We start from the raw sequence: 17,649 nt of genomic DNA on the forward strand, positions 1-17,649 counted from the left end.
CCAAACAGTCCGGTCTGCCTGGTTACAATGCCCTTTTGTTTACTTGAACTCTGAGAGGATTTCATACAGTGGTCAGGGTGAACTTTGGTAGAGCTGAGATGTGACTACCAGGAAAATATGTTTTTCCTCGTCTCTGTGAGACAAAAAGCAACAATGTAAGGCCAATTTTTGTGTTTACATATGCTCAGCACCTCTTGACCTTCATAAACAGGGCTGTATCCATGAAGATGCTTGCCTGATAAGCTGCTTGTACATAAACTCCAAGCCTAATGATAACACACATAATTTTGCTTCCTATTGGACATACTTTTACACAAAACATTAAGGAACACGTTTCTGTTCCTTAAGAGACTGCTATCCTTTAATAAAACACCGCAGGCACTCCTTAGAGTTTGCAGCATTACTTTAACCTTCAACGTGATAGAAGTCAGCCTCAGCTTCTTGGCAGGAAAACAGGTCTTTTTTAAGCAAAAGCAGCAGAGTCATAGTAAAGTCCAGGAGTTCTTTAAGGAGGAGCCCTCTGCCTGTACAAAGCTGCAATACTGTTGTTTTTGTCCTCTCAGTGGTTGTTTTCTGCACCTTTGCAGATATTACCCTGTAGACAAATGAGTTCTGGTTTATCTTGAAGCAGCCAAGGACTGCAGAGGGAGTTAGAGTATCAGGCTCCCTAGAAATCCCCAATTTCATACTCTTGGTGAGGCTTGAAACCTTTGTGATGTGCTACATTAGTATAATATTTTAAATGGAGATAAATTTTTGGCAGTTTGTTGGAGTAAATGGAGAGACTGTTTGTGGCGGTGGGTTGCTGGAACATGGGCATGGATAGCACTCTGCACTGACATATGGAACTCCAAACAGCAGGGGCTGGCAAGATTAGAATAGCTCTCAGAGTTCTCCTGGTTTCCCTTGGAGGACAATCTGATACCTTAACATGGGTGACTGGCAAATGAGAGCATAAAAAAACCTTAGAAATGCCGTAAATAGTACAAACTTCACTTCCATTCAAGCTTGTGTCTGAGATCCCAGATGCTTCTGAGGTCTGCTTTATGAATTGAATAGGAAAATGAATAAGAATGCAAAATACATAAGGAGCTAAGCTTTAAAATGTGTAAATGATTCAAAATGCCCCAATTTGAGAAAGAGAGTAAACTCAGGACGCCGCTGGTAGTACACATTCTGAGTCTTGATGTAATCAACACGGAAGAAACCAACTCGGGGAGTCCTAAAGAGCACAAGCATTGCACACTTCTGTTGAATGAGGGAGTCCGAAGCAGAATAGCTAAGGTATTTCCTAAAATTGCTCCACAGACAAGAGGTTTTCAGAGGGACAAATTGTGACCATTTTAAGTATAAACATTCTCTAACACAGCAGGATAGATCAAACATGAAATCAATAGTGAATGTGGTATTTCTGCCACATAAACTGAAAAATAATAAAGCAGAAAGTGGGGAAATTGAGCTGCAAAATGGCAGAAAGTAGATTAAAATGGGACAAAAGAAAACAAAACCTCAAGTCAGATCTGTTACAGGAAGTATTTGCTTCAATTACGAGGTATGCCTCAAGCGTTATCTCTTCAAAATGTGGTTGCCCTTCTGTCTCAGCGTTGTCCTGTGTTAGTCAACTACCCCATGCCTGCAGTTCGCATTGTGCTGCTGAAACATGAGGTCGGATCATATCTCTTTAAAAAAAAAAAGAAAAAAAAAAAAAAAAAAGAAAAACCCAGGCTGGGAAGGGGGAGCTAGAGCTCTGCTGCATTGGGCTGCTCCCATACAGAGAGGCTGCAGCAGTGGTCACGCATCCCTCCACAGCTTGCTGATTTTGCAAGAGAGGAGGAAGAAGGATCATTTTGCGGTCCAGATGCTGTCAAACACAAGCAACCAGTGGAAGAAATGGCACAATGAGCAGACAAGCATGTGGAAGCAGTTTATGAAGGAATAGTTAAACACAGAGCTTTGTCCTGGCCGATGCTGTAAGTACAAGCTCAATCTCAGATCCAGCGGTCTCTGTATTTGTTTGTGGGAGATGTTTTATGGGCATCCCAATGCTTTGGGAGGTATTTCACAGATATTGTGTTGCTTTTAGCACTCACATAATAGTGTACTGAGCCAAATAGCAGCACTGCCTGCATCTCGATGGTTTTTGGGTGACTCACGAGCTGCAGTGCGTTGGCAGGGTGGGTGAAACATAGGGCTCTGCATAGGAACATGTTCTCTGTTCCGGATGGCTCACTTGGGCTCCCCGCTGCAGCCACGCAGTGCTGCAGTACCACCCTGCTTCTGCGCCGGCCTTTGGAGCTCAGGGCTGCCTTCAGGCACAGGGGAACACGCTACATTATTTCATGCTACAGTGGCTGACCTAATTTTCAGAAATTCAACAATTATTCATTATGCAACCTTACTTCACACCAACTGCCCTGTTCTTAATTTTCCTTATGTATGCAGTTGTAGAAAGCATATGAAATTCCAAGGGCTTTGCGTGCTACCTTTGGGAGGCTGGATCCTAACATAGCTCTGAGAGTGCGCCAAGTATGATTTATTACTCATAGGAATGAACGTTTTCCTGCCTTTTGTTCTCTTTCTAGCTGAGGTAGATGTATGCATTTTTGAATGTAAACATTTGTTCTTATGGAAATGCAGTGTTTTGTATTCTGGCAGATGATTTGATGCCTTTTGTTCTCCATCTGCTCTGAGGATCTAAATCAAGCTTTAGATTTGGCTTTAGTGCCAGCTTTAAAACCAAATTCAGAAAGCAAAAACTGTGAGCAAGTTTATTGCACTGTGTTTCTGAGGAAATTTTTTTGTAACCAGGCATTGTTGTTATTATTTTTTTAATTACAGCTAAAATTAGCTTTGCAGCAGAGTGAAAAACTAAGTCATGAGAAATTTCCTCATCCTTTATAAGAATATTGATTCTGCTTTAATCTACCCAAGTACATGTAAGGCTATGCTGATTTGTTCTGAAGTAAAGATTTCCATCTTTTTGATGGCCTCTGCAGCTGTACGTTGGTAGTCACCAGCTGCTGCAGGATCCCCAGGGAGATCTCACTCCGGCATCAGGGAGGTGGCAGCAGGGGGGCTGTGCTGAGCAGCCCTGCTAGCCTGTTAGGGAGAGTGAGTAGGTAATGCAAGGGTAATCATCTTCTGTGCATCTCTTCTGGGAGCTGGCAGAGCTGCTGATGCTGGCATGTGAATACTCTCTTCTGACCCTGTCATGCTGGGGATATGCCACCCGTACACTGAGGAACTCACAGGGATCTTTTCTCATCGTCGCTCTTGGTGTTGTCCTCACCTTGTGTTCTCAGAGGTATCGCAGTTCTGTGACAGTTCATTTGCAAAGCAAATTCTTATTGCTCGCCATCCAAACCTGAATTATGAGAGGCCCAGTTTAGCCCTTAATTAGCTCACATCAAAACATCATTACCTTAGGAGTGCCCAGAAGGGAATGTGAATACTGAGGCTGTGGCATTGCCAGTGTTTGCTCTTGTCTCTTTCTCTCCTATGCAAGGATTGTCACCAACACTATGCAGAATCTCTGGTTAGAAACAGAATTTTCAAAGATTGAGAGAGCAATCATTTGCTTTGTCATGGGAGGGTTGTATGAATACAAACAGACTACAAAAAGCCAATCCCACGTAGAGAATTTCTGTTCCCACAGAAAACGTGCAGGACCATGACATAATTTAATTAGATAGAATTGTTTTATAGGCTGCTTACTGCTGTGTGAAGGCAGTGGGAAAAGTTCAGCTCCTGTGTACTTCCATTGTTTTCAACAGAATGACACTGGGGTGGATTTGGCATTTTTGGGGCCAACTGGAAAAGCATTTCTTTCTCTGAACCTTTTACTTGATTGTTTTCCTGATTCTCAGACATGAATCTTTATGGACTTCAGGGCAACCGGCCAAGATTCATACAAAAATAAAACGAAGGACCTCAGATGCCCAAGATCGTGCTTGCCTGAGGCTCCCTGTAAAGTCAGTGGAAGCACAGGAGTGCTTCCCAGAAAACTGACAGACCACATACCTAAAATGAGCCAGAGGTCATTGCGCTCACAGTGATTGGGGCTTCAAAAATACTGCATTACATTTCACACTAAAATATATGGTAGTATAGGTTTTTGTAATCCAAAAGAGCATTTTCTTGAAGAATTTAAACAGTAAGTGTCTAGCTGCCCACTTTGTTTAAACTCTTAGGATAATGCACAGAAATGGAAATGCATGCATGGAAAATGCATGCATGGAAAAAGCATGCATGTCACATTTCCAAGTATTTGATCTTCTGAAAGATTTAATCTTTGTAGAAATAAGTATTAAATAGTTCATCAATAATTTTTGTTATTTATGCAGTCCAGCAATTACTTCTGCCTCAACTAAGAAATACAAGTTGCACATTGATTTGTTGTGGCACCTTTTTTTCTGTACTTAATATTCCAGTTTTTCTCATCAGTGTGTAATTAATACGTATACATGCTTTTTTGCAGTCTTGAACTAAATCTTTAAACAAAATGGTCTAATTTATTAGCATTTTCTTAGTTTTTTGGCCATATCAACAGTCATTCTTTGGAATTTTTAGCCAGTATATTGTTGTGATGGAAGCACAACAGAGCTGTGTAAGGAAGATTTCAGTCTATCTATGAAGATCTAAATGTATTCATGCACAAAAACCTCTACAACTATTAAGTGGTCCAGAAATAAATGAGGCTTAACTGTTTTCCTTAAACTTACCTGTAGAAATATTCTCCACCTAGACAAAACCAAATCAGATGGGCGATGATTACACTCAGGACAGAGTGGAACAGCTGTTAGCTTCTCTGGTGACCTCTCAGGAGGGCATGAATATGCATAGGCTCCCCTTAGCTGTAAGGTTCAGCTACTTATTCTTTACAGAGAATATATGTAGTTGCGTAACACAGAATCAGAGAATTGCAGGGGTTGGAAGGGACCTCAGGAGATCATCGAGTCCAACCCCCTGCTAAAGCAGCTTCCCTACAGTAAGTCACACAGGTAGGTGTAGAGATGGGTCTTGAATGTATCCACAGAAGGAGTCTCCAAAACCTCTTTGGGCTTCCACAAAGAAGGAAATAATAATCTTAGTATTTAAATTACCAGTTTTAGTTAAAGCTTTTATTGAAGTAGCTTGCACCTCACGTAATTATTTTAGGACAGATTAATATACCTGGCTGCCTATTTGCTAATTATACATGGTACATGCTGAAGCTTTGCAGCGTTAACATAAAAATCACATTCGTGTTTTAACCAATGTAAGTTGAGATCCTCCAAAGCATGACAACAGCTTCAGAGTGGTCTGGTATGCTTTACAAGCAGGCACCAGCTGTCACTAAGTCTTGTTGCATAAAATCATACTATGAAAAAGTTGCAAATGTCAGGAGATGTCTGGAAACCCCATGGGACAGGAGAAGGATTGCAGCCTTGTGCTTTCAATCCTTTCTTATACCTCCTGCGCTTCCCCCATAAACTGCCCCATCTGAATCTTTCCTTTCCTTTTCAAATTCCTCCTTCCATATAATTCTTTTTCTCTCTCTCAGGCCGATTGCTGCATGAATTACCAGCTTTGATCTCTGTCATTAGTTTTTCTGTAACAGCAGTATCCCTGTCCTGCCTCAGTTCCCAAAAAGCATCTCACATTTCTCTTACTCCCTGAGGGTGGGTTTGAGGCACTGACCATACCTGGGCTGCAAAATAAGAAAGACGGGGAAGAGAAATCTCACCAAGCCCTTAGTTGTCTCCTTTGTGCTCGCTGGTGCAGCTAAGCTCATGCCTAAACTGGGACCAGCACAAACATGTTGAGCCATTGTCTCTGGCAAGATCTGTTCATTGACAAGAGACAGAACAGACTGTATGTTGTAGGGTGATCTTTGCACTGTAGAGTGAAGCGGACCCTTTCCAGGCACTGACAAGTGATTTTGACCTTGTTATGTTCATTATGTTAGTCTGGCACTGGAAACCTGTCTCTTGTATAGACCTTTGTTAGCCCAGCAGTCCTGTACCCAGAACAGTGCTGATCCACTTGAGCAAAGTAGACTTCAGAGCTGAAGAACTTAAAGTGATTTTCAGTTTGCTCTGGCTACATCTATCAATGCTAAACACGTCTCTTTAAATTGTAATGGTCGTTTGATGTTTATCCAATATATATGTATGTACACATAGGGACTTCCTCCAAACAACAAGTCATGAGCTTGGAACATAGACAATTATACGCAATAAACTATTTGGCTGTGTTTGTTACAGCACTCTACTGCAGAAAAATGGATTATTAGACCTGAAAGGCTTTTTCAACTTTCCTAAAAGCCACAAAAAGTGATTTATTTCAGTTTCTCATGAGCTGTGACAAGGATGATGTCAGCCAAGTTGTACGTGCTCTGTGTTATAAATAATAAGTGAGAATGACCACATCTCCTCTTTCTCTAATGTATTAGTGTTATAGCTGGATGTAAAGGGCAGCTGCCTGCTTTATATGGGAGATAATGGAATTGCTCTGATGTGACTGAAAGTATTGATCTTGGGGGCTCTTGCTTGCCACCTTATTTCTTAATATCTGTTATCTCTCATACCAGGTTGTAAAATGGTGCCGTGTTTAAGAGGGATAACTGTAGGATCTTGAAGTATATATAAAAAAAGCAACAAATAAACAAACAAAAAAAGCCCATCTGGAAATAATAGAACAAAGTCCATGTTCTTTTTGGTCATTCTAAAATTTAGAATATACAAATCTTCCAAAAACCCTTTTAGTGGATCTTCATCCATTAATTATTAATTTAACAACTCCAATCTGAAATACACTTCTCATTTCCTTCTTCCTTTCTCCTGCAGTACTTGCAGAGAGAGCTTTGTTGTTATAAGCTTCTCATTAATCATAATTTTCACTAATAGGGTGCTACTTAATCAAGTAGTTCAAACCACTCTGCAAACACTCGTGGATGCTTCTTTATGATACCCCTGTAGCTTAATATAGTCGTTTGTGAATAATGCTATTTCATATATTCATATTTGAATATATATGCTAAAAGATCCATGTTCAATTCCATCTTTCACCTTTCTAACATTTTTAATTAGGAAAAACTGCACTGAAATGACTGCTTAGAAAACAAAGTATCTAACTGGGCATGTTGTGAAGCAACAGGAGTAATGGAAGAGATGTCGAATCTTGTGCATACCAAATCTTGGCAGAGCTGTCCTAAGAATATTTTTAAACAACAGTTGTTGGCATGAATGACAGCTGCTAAGCATGCTATATTTCCATCTTTCATACTGATTTGCAGCATCTGCAAAGGAGTTAACTATTCTCAGCTTTGAAAAAATTTTCTCCTCACCATCTAGATATCCTGAATCCAGCCAAGCCTGTGTGTTAATCTCCTTGCTTCTGCAACATTTGGCATTCCCAGACGTAAATTTTCAGCATAGTGTGTCTCAGTTTAGAGATGAACCCTCCTGCTTACAGTGGAGACATTCATATAGATAAATTATCTCCTTAAAAGCATACTAGTCATAGACAGAAAATGCCAAGCCATTTGTCTTCAGTTTTGGCTGACAAATGGCACAGATGTCTGTCCACACTTCTGTAAGTATGTTGTGATCTTAAGAGACTCTTCCTGTGGCTTTTACATAGGAGTCAGCTTGGAGGACCAGGAGAGAAGGCAGTAAGCGTGTTTACTTTTGATTAACATTGGTAACTGAAAATAAAATTCAGCCTTCCAACAATTGCTTCAGGGGGTGTGTCAGTTGCTCTAAAAAAGACTGTATCAGGTGGATGAGCAGCACTTAGAGTCATAGTGTCTTGGAATCATCACTTTTGGAAAAGACCTCCAAGGTCTTGTTGGTGCTTCTCTCACTACTGAGTCCATTGCTGAAGAAACTTTTTACTCTGCAGAAACATTTTCTTGCCTGTAATGTGTGGAATTATTTTGCGGAAGGAATACCACCTGGAAGCCATTCCCTGTATTTTCTTAGTGATTTGCCTTTCTTCTTGACAGGAGTTGTGAAGGTATACAGCATTAAGTCTGTGAGAGTAACTTTATGCTACAAAAGTAGGAGTTTTGTACAACTTCACTGTCATTACTTCAGACCTTTTTCACCTAAAAAGTGCCCTCCGCCAAACTTTTCAAGACCACAGGATTGCCACATGGGGCAGAGAAGAGACCTGCGACCAGCGTTGCGCACTTGGTCTGTGGCCCAGATCTGGCATGGTCCTAATTTGAACACATGAGTGAATAAGCACCATCTAGAGAAGGGACTAAGTCCTGCTTTTGGGGTGCAGGGCTGTAATGGTGTAGGCACAATCAGTATGTGCTCTATATTTTTCCAAAATGGAAAGAAAAACATTGTCCAAGTGGTCTAAAGGCTATGCGTGTTTCAGAAAATATAAATGGCTTTTTATGAACGGGATGAGAACTCTTCCCAAGTCTTCTGCCTTGCCATATTGCTGCTTCTGACTTCATCTTTTTGCAGAAAATTTTGTCTGTCCTGGATCTTAAAGGTTATGGTATCTTTTTCTATGCCTTTGTCTTTCCCTGCTAGTACTGACACAGAAGCTGTTGTGCATGATTTTACTGATTTTCCACAAACATAAGGTTGCCCTACTCTACACTTTTCTTTTAAGCATGAACTGCCTGTCCTTACCTTCAAAGCCTTTGCCACTTTAATGCATGTTGTTCTCCAACACTGTGAGGCTGACATCCCTCTACAGTTGGCTAATAATAACATTCTCTGACATTCCCATGTTACGTTTTTTCAGTTGAATCTCTCAGTATTTCCTCCCACAAAAAATTCAAAGGGTGCTACATACTAATATGAGTCAAAGGAGGAGGATGATGAGGATGGACTCTACAATTTGTGCTTGAAACCACACTGTGCAGCGTGGCCATATGTCCCTACCAGCTGGTGCTAATAGGTAGGAAATTTTAAATGGTTTCATTTTCTCCTTGCCATTCCGCATTACTGTTCTGTCAAAAATATCCTAGAGAACTCTATTTAGGTAATAAAGTATGAAAAGTAGTTGGTCTTTTAGCCATTGAGGTGTTCTGGCAAGTCTGTAACTTGTAACAAGTGTTGTACTTGTTTCTGGAATGTTTCTAGGCTAGCCACTAGGTATTGTGACTTTTTTTTGTCAATTTTGGACAATTGTGGAAATTGTGAATGACTGTTCTAGGAATTTTCTGAGACAACAAAAAAGTCTCTACAGTTCAAGAAGGCCAAGGAACATTTTACTCGAGTGCTGTAACACCTAAATATCTAAATACCAAATACTAACCGCTTGTACTGGTCAAGCATTAGGTATGTGTTATGGTAAATCTGATGCTATGTGCTTGGCCTTGATGGTTTAGTCTCTGAGGCAGCCAGACTCCAGAGCACTTCAAAGAGGGAGGATGGCACTGAAGAGGGCTTCTCTCTTGTTTCCACAAGCAGCACTGGTTATCATTGTAGTTTATATATACTTTCCGTAGGTCAGGACCAGTCTGGTCTAAAATAAAGGACCTAATTTCGCAGCTGAGGCCTGTTCATTTAGATGGGCGTTATGTGTTTGCAGACTGCTGCTGATTACTTGATTCCTTCTGATAGTGCCAGGTGAAGTATCTTTATCTCAGTTTTGATAATTTTGTGCAACAAGCAAATACCTATTACAAAATATTTTGCTTCCTGCACAAAATCAGGCAGTCCTGTGCTATGTCTGGGCACAAGGCAAACACAACAAAATCAACATCAACATTGAAATTCTCTGCCAGCTGACTGGACAAACTTATCTATATTAGGTTGCTAGATAATGTACTGAGCCTGCAATTTGTTCATATCATGATTCTCTAAAAGCCGGATCATCATATTACACACTGCTGTGGGAGCAATCTTCTGTTTTAGACTACACTAAAATGTTTCTGACTTAATGCAAAAAAAATGCATCTGTTTTTGCTTTCTACTCACACGCTTGGCAAATCTGAGATGCATGAGTGAGCTCTCTTTTAAAATAAACCTTTGTTGCCACCACTAAGGTATTCCCAAACTGCAAATGGAAGATTATTTCATTTTATCCAATTCTGATGGAGAAATTAGGTATGTTTTTCAGTGACCCACAGGTCAATTAACTCAGTTACCACTAGATAAGAGGGCAGATGTAAATTTCAAAGTTGAGAGCTTTTCTTCATGCTTTCCTAGATGCCAGTTTCGAGATATTCAAATTTAGGTGCTGTCAGCTTAGATGTCCCAAATGATTTCTAGAGCTTGGCTGTGCACTGCTGGGTTGGAAAAGATCTCCAGGAACGGAGCAGTGCTCTGATGTCACACTCTGTGAGATCTTTCTTTGGATAAAAGCTGATCAGTCTCCAAAGCCATTACTTTACTCATTTCTACTCTTGGAGGCCTGCCTGGGAACCTCACTGCTTTTTTGATTCATTCATTATTCTGGGGAAATTTCAACTTATGTATTTTTATACCCATGTCCTCTAATATTTTAAATGGCTCTTCTTCCCTTACTATGCTCATCCATCTATTAGATTTTAAAAAAATAATCTTACCTTTTCTGTGCTATCTTCTCTTTCATTCTGCTTGGCTGAAGAGGACAGTTTCTCTTAGTCTCTGCTTAAAGGGTAGGATTTTGATTCCCTTTGCTGTCCTTGTGGTATCAGTCATGTCTTTGGGGAAGCGTCATTAGTTTCTTGCTGCCATCTGCTATGCAGCTGGTTCTGTATCTACCATTTTTGTAATATTTCAATCTTTTCCTGCTTAATGAATAGTTTCCAAAGTATTGATGTTTCTAAACTTCAGAAGTGAGATTTATGCAGATTCCTTTCTCTGCTAAATAATTTTTCAATGGAATATGTTAGGTAGTCTTTGCATAATTTTTGTACTTAAACTCACTTCGTGTTTGTTTTCATGTTTTTAATTATTATTTCCTTTCTAAAGCTTTGCACACTATTGATGTTGCGCAAAGGATGTGCAGTTTCCCAAATCACTTCTTCCAGTCATAAAGTGGTAACATCAGTTTGATTTGTTAAAAATATTTCCTACTAAAATGGCGATTTTGTGTTCCAGAGTTCTTGGATGGAGGTAATCTGGTTTCTTCCAAGTAGAGAGAGTTAACTTCAGCTCCTACCGTAATCATGGCAATTCAAGTTTTTACACCTCTTTTTTTTTTTTTTTTTTTTCTACTAGCCATGTCATCTTGGTCCCAACACTGAACTCTAACATGAGATGGGAATGCTACTTACCTCTGTTGTATTACCTGTGTTACTGGTCGTGCGTGAGACTTTGTAAGTAGAAGGACCATATCTCACATTGGGCCCAGAAGTCATCTGGAAGCTGTTGCAGAGTGGAAGATCATCATTCAGTGAGGTGGTACACTGTACATGGTCTGTAGCCTACAACTGCTACATACTTCCTGACATGATCAATCAGAGCTCAGCTTCATCAGATGAGGTCATCAGCTCTCCTGTCTCACCTGGAGATCTCTCAGACCAGGGCTGTTTGCATATCTCATAGTGTCTAAAGTAGAGAATGACTTGGCAATCATGATATCAAGATGATCTTATCATAAACTTTCCAGTGACTCAACACAAGAAAATATTTTTTTGGTAGTAGAGGACAGGATAACAAGAAGGTTTGATTTCCTGAGCACTGCTTTAAGAGATGTTAATATCTTCCTGTCCACAAAAACAAACAAAGAACGTTTTGAATAATCTGTAGATTGCAGGTCTGAAATTTCCTCATCAGTCTTTTGTCAGTCAAATGCAGATTTCTGAATTACAGATCTGAGGATTTCAATCTATCTCAAACCTTAAGAAGAAGATGCTGCAAAACATGTTCATACAATAAATAAAATCATTGATACATATGTGCTACAGATCAGTGTTTCATGATTACTGATTGTCCCTGAAACCAAATACCTGTAGCAGAATGGAAAACTTCCATGTAGTAAGGAATCCTTATTTAATGAAAGAAATAAATGCATTCACCACTTGAAATAGTTCTTCTTCTCATGGCTTTCAAACGACTGTGGCGAGCCAATCTTTCCAATTTTCATTGTAACTATTGTAATAATTATGAAAAAGACTCTGAACCGTACCAAAAGCAGGCTGATACCTTCCTTCCTGGGCTGCTGTGTTGCAAGGTGAACAAAGAGAAAGATGCTCAGCCAGAGAAGATAGCAAGGCCAGCTTGTATTGATAGTTGAGGTTACGTGGTATTCAGGAAATGGCAACACTGAGGTCAGGCATGAATTCATTTTAGGAGGATTTGAGTATAGCTACTGCTTGCACTTGAAGATGAAATCAGATTTATTTTTAAAACTGTGAGGGGTATCTTTCCTTGTATACATTGAATGTTTGAAATTTGATTGTTTTTTTTTTTTTCCTGCTTTAGACATTTGAACATAGACAATAACTTAGTTATTTGTGAACATCCAAAACAAACAGTAACATAAACACAACATTCTAAACCAGTATCTGCAAAATGCATGTCAGAAGCACCAACAGACTTAATGCATTTGTTATAATGATCTTTTGTGTACAACACAGTAAAGTGCCTTTGTGTGACCACAGAGGATATCTGCTTTCCCTTGTATTTCAGCTAGGAGTAATGTTGCAAAACAAGAGTCAAGGTGAGACCAACACTTGGTGCTGAGTTTTCTGGGTTATTCCTTAAGAAAAGTACTTGTGAAATATAGTTTATGTAGCTAAAAGAATGATTTTACTAGTCCAAACATAATTAAAATAAAGACAGAAGGAAATCCTTGAGGATACTCACTCTGCTTTGGAGAACCATGTTATCGCAACACTTGACTGACCACTTCTGACCTTGTATTGCAGCTGGTGTATTTATTCTGAAATGTATTTTCTGTACTAAAGCTTTGTTCCTATCCTGTCCTTAATGTGGTTTCTCACCAGGGCCTCATAAGAAATAACTCATTGCCAGGTATTTCACGAACTCTTGTATGAACAAGCCTGCACAGATCGATATGTTGCTGCAGTGGTACCAGAAATTATTGCTGCTTTTAGCCCAGAGATAGCTATGAGACTAAATCCTGCTTTACAGCAAGCAGAACTTATTGATTAAGCTGGGTATTTCTAAATGGCATCAATTTGTACAGTCAAGCCATAATCCATTTATGCTATTTTTTTTTCCTCTGCTTAATAACCCCGTTGTTCATATGTTTGTTTGCTAATGCATAGCTCTTCTAATTTCTGCATTGTGGTTTACAGACAGTCTCAGTTTCCTGTTTCACTGGAAAACTCATCAAATGATGGAGAACTAACTCTCAGCAGGACTAATTCTCCTTCTTCTTGTCTTCCTGTGAGGCACCTACTACTTTCAGTTTCAGAGAAAAGATCCTCACACCTCTGGGTTTCTGGAGAGCAGCAATTCTGATGAGCGTTTCAATACCTGGCCTATTTTTGGCCAAGTAGTTTTTTCTCCAGCTGTTATGTGTTGCTCAGTAGTCACTTTGAAGCATCCACATTGGGTATGATCACTTCATCAGAACTCAGTTAAGGGATTATTTACACATAGTTCAGCACACAGTCCCAGACAGTTACTGTAAGATAATTTGGATGCCACAGAATCTGACTGCAAATTGGTTGTACTATCATGAACCATTTCTAGAGCTTTACATATTGATATATGCAATCATACTTCCTGAGTCACCTCTCCTGTAAATGAAATATTATAATTCATATGTTAAGCACATTTACTTGTTGAGGATTGCATTTCCCTAGTGCCTTTTGAGAAGAAACAGATGAAATTAGCACAGAATTTATATATATATATTTAATTTCAATAAGCTTTGTATTTTTCTTGAGAATATGTGTTGCAAATTTTTTTTCTGGCCTTTGAGACAAATTTCCTGTATTCCATGGTTCGGAGTAATGGTTATCACAGCCTGATGTCCTTGTGTAGCGTTGACCTGTGTGGAGGTACCAGCTTCATAGTGAGATCCGGCTATCAGCTCTGCTTGCTGCAGCAGCTGTATTGCTGGGTTCTTGTGCTCTGACCGATCTGTTTTTGGAGCTAGCAGCTTCTCTGTCTGATCAGGTAACTCTGAACTGTTTCCCAGTATGTGCTATAGATGCACCCAAATTTTCCTCTTGAGATCATTGCCCAGCTTCACTGTCTGCTGCTGGAGGCTGTTGTCTTTCTTTCAGTAACAAAGAAGTTTTCACAAATATGGTACAGGTTTTTTTTTTCTATTAAAATGTAATACTGAAGTCTAAACCAGCTGTAATTGATTCCAAGATTCATAAGTCATGCTTTTCTGAACTTCTCAAGAAATCACTGAGGAAATGTGAGCGTTGAACTACAATGTTTTGGTTTCAATCTACGAGAAAAACTGCATAACTTAAATCATTTATCCTGGTGATCACTTCCTTTTTGCAAACAGTTCTTGGTTGGTGTACTTGTTTAGATAGACATGAATACAGAACTTTCTGTATCGTAGTCTGGCTTGCTATGTGCTTGATTTAATGCATTACAAATACTCACCTTGGAAGATACAGGGAGATGGGGCCTAACAACTTTCAGGAACAGTTTGGATCATTGACTGAATTCATGGACTCACAGATCACTGCCCCAATGTTATTTAAGCTGCTCCTCAAACTTAGGCTCTTTGGAAAAAGCCTGCTGTCTGTAACAATTATCCTAGACAAATATGGTCCTCTGCTCTCTGTGGTTTATCTTTATAAATTTTTGGCATAAAACTGAAAGAACTCCTACTTGATTGGAGGAAATGGTCTCCAGTTGTGCCAGAGGAGGCTTAGATCGGATTCCTGCTATACTACTTAACTATGGTTATAGGATTGCAGGTCCCAGAGTCCCATTTAGTACACCACGGGATCTAAGACAGATAATTGCTGCTCTCTGTTGCTTGTGTAGCCTTGCAAGGGATAGGCACAAAGAAGAACATTTGGATCCAAAAATCATCACGTTCTGAATATGGAATTGCCTTTTTTCTTTTTTTTTTTTTTTTTTTAGCTACTAATAATCTGTTGTCTCCATAAAAATCAACAATAGTGCAGCATTTTTATTCTTGACAGTATCATTAGAATCACAGAATCACAGAATTGCGGGGATTGGAGAAGACCTCAAGAAATTATTAAGACCAGCCACACTGCTAAAGCAGGTTCCTACAATAGGTTGCTTTGGTAGGCATCCAGACAGGTCTTGAATATCTCCATAGAAGGAGACTCCACAGCTTCTCTGGGCAGCCTGTTCCAGTGCTCTGTCACCCTTACCGTAAAGAAGTTCTTCTGCATGTTAGTACAGAACTTCCTATGTTTAGTTAAGTTTTAGGCCTTTACTCCTTGTCCTATCACTATGCACCACCAAGAGCCTGGCCTCATCCATTTGCCTCCTACCTCCAATTAGATATTTAGAAGCATGTATCATATGAACTCTCAGTTTTCCTTTCCCCAAGCAGAACAGACCAGGTTACTCAGCCTTTCATCATAAGGGTGATGCTCCAGGCCCTTTATCATCTTTGTAGCCTTTTGCTGGACTCCTGCTAGGAGATCCCTGTCTTTTTTCAGATGGGAAGCCCAGAATTGGACACAGAATTCTAAATGTGGCCTCATCAGGGCAGAACAGTGGGAGAGGATCAACCCCCTAGACCTGCTGGCCTTGTTCTTTTTAATGTAACCCAAGCTCTCATTGGCTGCCTTCGCCACAAGGACACAATGCTGGCTCATGGCCAACCTGTTGTCCACCAGAACATCCAGTTCCTTCCCTGAAGAGCTCCTCTCCAGCAAGTCATCCCCTAACCTATACTGATGCATGCAGTTATCCCTCCCCAGGTGCAAGACTCTACATTTGTTGTTGTTAAACCTCATCAGGTTCTGCCCTGCTCAACTCCCCGGTCTGCCCAGGTCCTGTTGAATGGCAGCACAGCCTTCTGGTGTGTCAGCCACTCCTCCCGGCTTTGTATCATCTACAAACTTACGGAGAGTGGACTCTATTCCTTTAATCAGGTCGCTGATGAAGTTGTTGAACAAGACCAGACCCAGCACCGACACCCTAGGGAACACCACTAATTAGAGGCCTCCAACTAGAGGCATTAATAATTAATTAGAGTTAATAATATAATACCAATCGCATCTATGGTGTTGATGCCATCAATAGTACTAAAGTATTGGCATTTTGGAATGCTTTTCGTTTACACTTATCTTAAAATTATATGTGATAAAGAATGAATGACCACCTTTTATATTGCACAGCAATATAAATGCAGAAACGTATACTTGTGTGATGGCACTGATTTATATCTACTGATGGTCCGGACTGCACAATTTCAGTTAATTGGCTGCACCAAAGCTGTCTAGACAATAAACATATTAAGGGCACGTCTATTCTACTTCTAGCATTTCTAGTTTGATGGTATGCTATCATATTACACTGTATCAGGTCTGTCTCAAATTTCTATGTGACAGCTATTTCTGAGAAGCAACTTAGTATATTTAAGTGTCATACTTGCAGTTGTGTGGTAGCCTTGAATTTAGTTTAACCATTGATAGAAATGAATTTCAAACCCAGCTATTATACTATGCATAGACAGGAACAATTTGTATTTAAGACATTCCTGTTTTCTCAGATTTTTGGATATATATATTTTTTTCTTCGAGTCTTATCTGCTTTCTCAGGAATGCAAGCTCTATAATAATCTATTTCAGGTTGTCTTTAACGCTCTATGAGTGAAACACTGGAGTTCAAATTTTCTGAACAGTTACATGTGTCCACTTACTAAGGCTTACTTCTGTATACAATTCTGTAGGCTGTTCTGCATGTTTACCTTACTCTGGCCACAGTACGCAGCAGTGAGTGTTCTGAAGTTCATGTTAAAGTTCACATTTATGACACATAATGTGGAAGTTGTGTAGCTGCACAAAGAACTGCCAGCCCATTTTGTGCACCAGTGCTGCAGCTAGGGATCTGAGCTCATTCAGCCCTATTGCATAGAGGAGGATTAAAACTGTGAGAATTAAATCTGTCATATGCTCCTGCCTAATAAATCCAGGAAAAGATGGAAATTTAGTGAACAGTGGAGCCATTCTGTATTTACAGTGGCATGTGAGAGATTACAAATTAGCTCTGAGATGACCTCATAATATTTGAGATCGGAGATTAGATCTCAGGAAAACTTGGTTTTGCCTCTGCTAGCACTGATTTATGAGCCCTCACTTTTGTCAGATATCTTTGCTTTTTTTCCTTTTAAAGTGATGCTTTTTATGCTCATGAGTTTAATACACAGGAGTGTGAGTTTTTAGCATGTGTAACAGTGCCTATCTCCCTGTATTTGCTGTTAAAACCATTTTTGGTAGAATCAAGCTGAATTTCATGTTCATGAGATATGACTGAATTGTACATTTTTCATTCAATTTACACTTCACTAGCAAAGCATTTTTGAAGGAGAATGAAATGTTCTAATTAAAAAAAAAAAAGTGTTTTTCTTGCACTTCCTTTACACTTGGACTCTTAGTGTCTGTTATGCTGCAGGCAGAGGTAAGCATTTGAATAGCAACGTGCTAGGACCTTTACCTATGTCTTCTAATCTACAACTAATCATGGGCATCCACAAAACTGAAGGCTGTTTTTACAGATTGACTACTAAACATCTTCCCTTCACCAAAATTCAAATAAAAAACAGAATTCTTCAGTAGAAGTT

The 17,649-nt window shown here is 39.6% G+C and overlaps 1 protein-coding gene across 2 annotated transcripts in view; it reads left to right on the forward strand.

Moving 5' to 3' along the window:
• Positions 1–1,735: 1,735 nt before the first annotated feature.
• The window catches only part of SACS (sacsin molecular chaperone), a 56,109-nt gene continuing 40,195 nt past the window's right edge, over positions 1,736–17,649 (forward strand). For both annotated transcript variants that reach the window (XM_085216157.1, XM_085216158.1), the window contains exon 1: positions 1,736–1,970. The gene's annotated coding sequence lies outside the window, so the exon portion shown is untranslated. The remainder of the gene's footprint in view (positions 1,971–17,649) is intronic.

Source organism: Meleagris gallopavo, chromosome 1 (assembly GCF_905368555.1).
Source record: "Meleagris gallopavo chromosome 1, MGAL_WU_HG_1.1, whole genome shotgun sequence".
Lineage (NCBI taxonomy): Eukaryota > Metazoa > Chordata > Aves > Galliformes > Phasianidae > Meleagris > Meleagris gallopavo.